General features: G+C 40.2%; 1 long non-coding RNA gene across 1 annotated transcript in view; it reads right to left on the bottom strand.

Moving 5' to 3' along the window:
• Positions 1–4,589, bottom strand: part of LOC106729670 — a 332,779-nt gene extending 328,190 nt beyond the window's left edge. Inside the window, exon 1 of the long non-coding RNA XR_001366076.2 lies at positions 4,462–4,589. This is a non-coding gene — a long non-coding RNA (uncharacterized LOC106729670). The remainder of the gene's footprint in view (positions 1–4,461) is intronic.
• Between the last annotated feature and the right edge of the window lie 1,411 nt (positions 4,590–6,000).

Below are 6,000 nucleotides of genomic sequence, written 5' to 3' on the forward strand. Positions count from 1 at the left end.
TGGATGTGAACCAGTGTTTTACACCACATGCTTCCTAGGGCCTGGTCGGGGCTGTTGAGGATGTGAGTGAGAAGAGAGGGCGGGAGGACTGGTCCTTGGGGCTCCCTCATTTGCTCTAACCAAAGCAATTTCATGATCACCTTCTTTACATAATTCTGTTGCAGCAAACAGTTTGCACACACACATGCAAAAGACTAAGTCAATGGTCTCTAAGGTTCCTTTCAGCTCTGAGGCTTGTCAAGGTTTCCCTCATCACAGGCTCTGGTCCCCAGTCCTCCCAGCACAGTTCCATCTTTCCATTTCCACTGAGCAGACAGGGGATGTTCTCAGCCAGGATGCCTCCATGCTCCTTCCATAACAGGAAGGCCTAGAATGTCACAGCTTCATAACTTCTTGACCAGGACACACCTAGAGCGACGTGTTAATGAGCCCACAGAGACACTGGGATGCGGGGGGGTAACGTGAACAGTAGGAAGCTTGACCCTGGGAGCAGTGACAGAGAGGCCTTGGATTGTGCTGTGCAGGTTGCTGAATCTTCTTAGAAGTTCCTGATCTGAGGTTTTCCCTGAACCAACAATCTTTCCCCCATCCAACCCTTAAAATCACCAGAGAAGACAGACTAACGAGATCTCCTCTGATTACTCTTGGTATATTTGATTTATTTGTGTTCCTCTAACTGTCCTCTGAGAGTCTCTGTAGAATCTGAGACAGAGTTTACCAGGCTAAGCACCATGGTCTATGAAAGTTGGCTTTCACTGGTCAGAAATAAGGACTTGCAACTTTAATTTTAATCAGATCACAATCATAGATTTTCCTTAGACAGTCTATTTACTAAAACGTCTTAATTTTTTCCTTAAATTCTGAAGTGGCTCAAACATACCAAAAAGCATAGAAAATAAAACAAACATTTGTGGACTCACCAATCAGCTTTGTCAAAGCTTAAAATTTTGCCTTCTATCTTTAGAGTTTCAGGGTTTTAAAGGGAAAAAAAATATTGCAGATATGGTGAAAGCCATCCCATTCTTCTCCTCACATTCCCCTCTGCAGAAGGAAGTATTGTCTTTGATTTGGTGTCTTTTACTTCTATTCATGTTTTTATAATATTTCACAAATTATAAAATATGTACTATACATATAATATGTAATGTATATATGTAACATGTAATAATATTACATAGATGAACTACTCACATGTAAATATGTATGTATTCATCAACAATACATAACATTATAGTATAAATATTTTGCAACTTCATTTTTTTGGTTCAAGATTTTACTTTTAAAGTCCATCCACATTGTATATTTATACAATGGAATACTACTCTACCATAAAAAAGAATAAAATAATGCCATTTGAAGCAGCATGGATGGACCTAGAGATCGTCATTCTAAGCAAAGTAAGCCAGAAAGAGAAAGAAAAATACCACACAGTATCACTCATATGCGGAATCTAAAAAAAAAAAAAAAAAAAAGACACTATGAACTCATCTACAAAACAGAAACAGACTCTCAGACTTAATAAACAATCTTATGGTTACCAGGGAAAGGGGGAGGGAGGGGATAAATTTGGGAGTTTGATATTTACAAATGTTAGCCACTATAAATAAAAAACAGATTTTAAAAGAAGTTTGTTTTTTTTTTTTGTATAGCACAGGGAACTATGCTCAAAGTCTTATAATAACCTTTAGTGGAAAAAAATATGAAAACAAATAAATGTATATATATGCAAGACTGGGACGTTGTGCTGCACATCAGAAACTGACATATTGTAATTGACTGTACTTCAATAAAAAATAAATGAACAAGAAAAATAAAAATAAAAAAAATCTTTTCCTACAAAGTCATAAAGGTGTTTCTGTATATTCTCTTGTACAGGTTTTAACATTTTATAATTTATACATATTCAGTCTACTTGGAATCAAATTTTTATTCATGGAATAAAACAGATAGTTTTATCTTTTTCTACAGAAGTCATCAACTGTCTCAGCACCATTTATTTTTTTAAATCTGTTTTCCCACTAATTTACAATGCTACTACTATCATATGTCATATACTATCATGTATTAAGTATTCAAATAAGGGTAAAATTTATTTTGGAATGTACCAGTCTATACTCCAATGTACTATCCTCCTATTTTGATTATTTTAATTTTTAATAAATCTTATTATCCAGTAGGTCAAGTCCTCTTGTCTTGTTCTGCTTTTAAACTTGTTTTTGCTATTCTTATCCTTTTGGTTTTTCATACAAATTTTAGAATAATATTGGAAAATATTTTAAAGCTTTTGGGATTCTGAATTGTGTGTTAATTTGAGCATCATTACAATATTGAATCTTGCCATCCATAAACATGATATAGTTACTTAAGTCTACTTTAATGTCTTTCAAGAAAGGTATAATTTTTTTCTCAAGATGTCAAACATTTATTAGATTTATTCCTAGACACCTTAGAATTGTTAGTCCTTTTAAAAAATATTACTTAAATTACATTTTCTAACTTTGAAAATTTTCTACTTTTGTGGCCAGTGTATAGGGATCTTCGTAGTGAATGCTGTGATAGACCACCTGGATCCCCTGTTAAGCCCTTATTTGCTGGGCTTATTTGGGATATGCTACTGGCAAACAGCTCCAGCTGTGGGTTCTCTCTAGCAAATGCCTTGTACCTGAGGTCACACCCCTTTTCTGTGGAATCCCAAATGCACAGCCTGATTAAGTCTTTATTCCCTATCCCTCTCTGATTAGCCTGGACAACTCTGAAGGGCTGCCCCAGTTCTAGAACTTTCCTACCAAGGTCTTCATTGAGACTACACTCCCAGCTCATCTTCCTCTCAATTAAGTCCTGCTTCTTTCCTGTCCTGCCCACAGGTATCAACCTTAAGAACATGCTCCCTGCAGGTTCATCTCTATTTCACAGTGTGCTTCCTGGAAAACCCAACCTGAAACAGTCCATGAAAACAATGCTAAAATGAGGTTTTGTAATTCTGTCATCCTTTTCATGACTGGCAGTAAGGACCCATCACTGGCACACGGGAGAGGTAAAATTGTTAAAACTTCTGTTAGCGGTAAACTGAGAGGGTATTCTTGTGAAAGAGTGCATAAGAGAATGTGATTTATCAGGCATTTGAGAAATATGGGGCAAATAATAACTACATGAACAGTGGAATTGGGTGACTATAGCTAAGATTTATTAATCCTTTGAAAAAGAGAAAAACAGAAATTAAAGGTCAATTAAAAATTAAATATGAAAGCCAAAGATCTTCCTAGTGGCTCGCACACCTTGCAGCCTGGGGGCAGAGTAAAGAAGAAATGCTAAGGACCAGACACAGGACTTACCCATAAGAAAAGCCAAGCTCCAAAGAAGATGAACCTCTCAGTTCATCCCGGTCAACTATGTAAGTTCAGAGCCTAGACTGGGAAAGAATGAACCTTCTCACAGGAATGAGGACTCCTGGATTCCCGCACCTGAAACTCTTTAATCTCCACCTTCCCAGAACCCTCGGAGCTTGCAGAAGTGGCCCACCCCTCCTTGTTAAGGTCTACTTCTTTCCCTCTCTCTTGCAGGACAACATGTAACCCCCTTGGAATCTGCCTCCACCTCCCCTCCTGGCAGCTAAGACCACAACTAAGGACATGCCGAGCCTGATGAAGAAGAAAAGAGAACCTGCCAAAAAGCAGCTGCAGGACCTCAAAAATGTGTCCCAGCAAGGGCCAAGAGAGTATGCACTAGACTTGATGCTGAGGACACAGGCTCAAGGGAGTGTTGAGGGCAGCGTGACAGGAAGTGGGATTTAACACGGGTCCATTTAAGGAGGGTAGGCAAACACCCTGCGAGGAAGACTCCCAGAAGCCTGAAAAAGCCATGGCCCAGGGGTTCACAAACTACACTCTGCTGGCCAGATCCAGCCCGTGCCTTATTTTTGTACAGCCCACAAGCAAGAAGGTGTTTTCCATTTTTAAAGGGCTATAAAGACAGAAATGAACTTATTTACAAAACAGAAAAGGAATCACAGGCATAGAAAACAAACTTACAGTTACCGGACAGAAAGGTGGTGGGAAAAGATAAACTGGGAGTTCGATATTTGCAGATACTAACTACTATATAAAAAATAAACAACAAGCTTCTTCTGTATAGCACAGGAAACTCTATTCAATACCTTGTAGTAACCTATAGTGAAAAAGAATATGAAAATGAATATATGTATGTATATGTATGACTAAAACTTTATGCTGTACGCCAGGAATTGACACATTGTAACTGACTATACTTCAATAAATAAAGATAGGCAAACAAGGCTGCTTGTGGCCCACAGAGCCTAAAATATTGACTTTCTGGCCCTTTATAGGAAAAGTTTGTTTGCCCCTAGTCCACATTAAGTGAAGGGAGAATGCCTGAATTGCCAAGGCAGAAAGCAGGAGAAATAGGTAAAGACTCAAGTAAGCAGGCCTACCAGAGTGGACTTACCGCGTCAAACTGAGAAGTCCACAGGATGACGGTGCTCCCTAGGAGGCCCAAAGCAATAAAGTGCTGGTGAGAGGGGCACCAGCCTCCCTAAGTTCAGTGGTGGCCCCCGTCTGCAGGCCAGGAATGATGGTTGCAGAGACCTTTACTGAGCTGGGCTCACTGAGAGCGAAGGGGATACTGGGACCTTGAAATAACAGAGGCCAGGTGACAGCACTTAACTGTTGGGTGCCATGGAGATGCAATTATCATAATGAGTGGCAGGGGTGTTAACGCTGATTCTCAGGAGAAGGTTGGGTTGCTGTTACACAATGCAGGCAGGGAAGAATATTTTGGCATTTAAGTGATGCACCTGGTGCCTCTTGGTACTATTTTGCCCAGTTTTGATGGTAACTGGACAGGTGCGGCAACCCTGGCCTAAGAAGGGCATCAGTGACCAGAGCGTCAGGCCTCTCAGCAGTGACAATCTAGGTCCCGCACCAGGTCGGCCACTGAGACCAACAGAGGGGCTAGCTAAGAGGAGGGTGCGGGTGGGAAGGAGCTGGCATGCAAAGTAAACAGGGATCAATGAGTATCACTTGTGGGCCCAAGACCAGCTACAACAATAGGAGCTATAGTTCATCCCACTCATCTTCCTCTTACAAGTTTCCCCCAGGGGAAGGACTCCCATCAGAATCCTGAAAGAATGGCTCCCAGAACTTAGATGAATAAGTAGACCCAGGGCATCCCCATCCCCTTCAGGACTGAAGAATTTATCCCCCAAGGTGCAGGAAGGAATACCAACAATTGGACCTTATCTCCCAGCCTTCTTTTGCACCTCGCAACTGGTCAGCTCAGGGATAGAGAGGTGGGGCCTCCTCGCCCCAATTTGGGATGATTCTGAAGGAGCTTGCCTTCAGATCTTCCCTTAGGGTTTCCTGCTTTAGGACTGCATCATGGTTCAGCTTCTCCCTTTACACAATCACGTCCTTGCCTTCCACAGGTGTTGATATCAAGAGTACAACCTAATAAACTCTGTGCATGCTAATTCCCAGCTCAGAGTCACCTTCCCTGGTACTCAACCTCCAACAATCTCTTGTCCAACAATGTTATCTCTTGAATTATTTGGCAGTTTCTCTCGGATATATAAATACATTGTCTAAGAAACAAGAAAAGGGCTTTTCTTCTTTTCTCGTGTTTATGTATTCCATTTCCTTTTCTCGTCTGACATCACTGGCTAGAACCCCCAGGACACTGATAGATGCTGTGATGACAGGCATTCTTATCTTATCCTTCTCTGAAGGCAATATCTTAGGGTATAATGTTTGCTGTAAAATTTTTGTAGTCTCCTTTATCACATATACTCCTTTTCCATTTTACTAAGAACTTGTTACCATGGAAGTATATTGAATTTTCCAAGTGTCTTTTCTGCTTCAATTTAAATGATTACATAATATTTCTTCTTTAGTTAATATGTCACATTACATTAAAAGGGGTTCTATTGTTAAACTTTCTTTACATTAGTATTTAGTAAGCCCTCCTTGGTTTACACACATACACACA

Source organism: Camelus ferus, chromosome 3, assembly GCF_009834535.1.
Source record: "Camelus ferus isolate YT-003-E chromosome 3, BCGSAC_Cfer_1.0, whole genome shotgun sequence".
NCBI classification, from domain to species: domain Eukaryota; kingdom Metazoa; phylum Chordata; class Mammalia; order Artiodactyla; family Camelidae; genus Camelus; species Camelus ferus.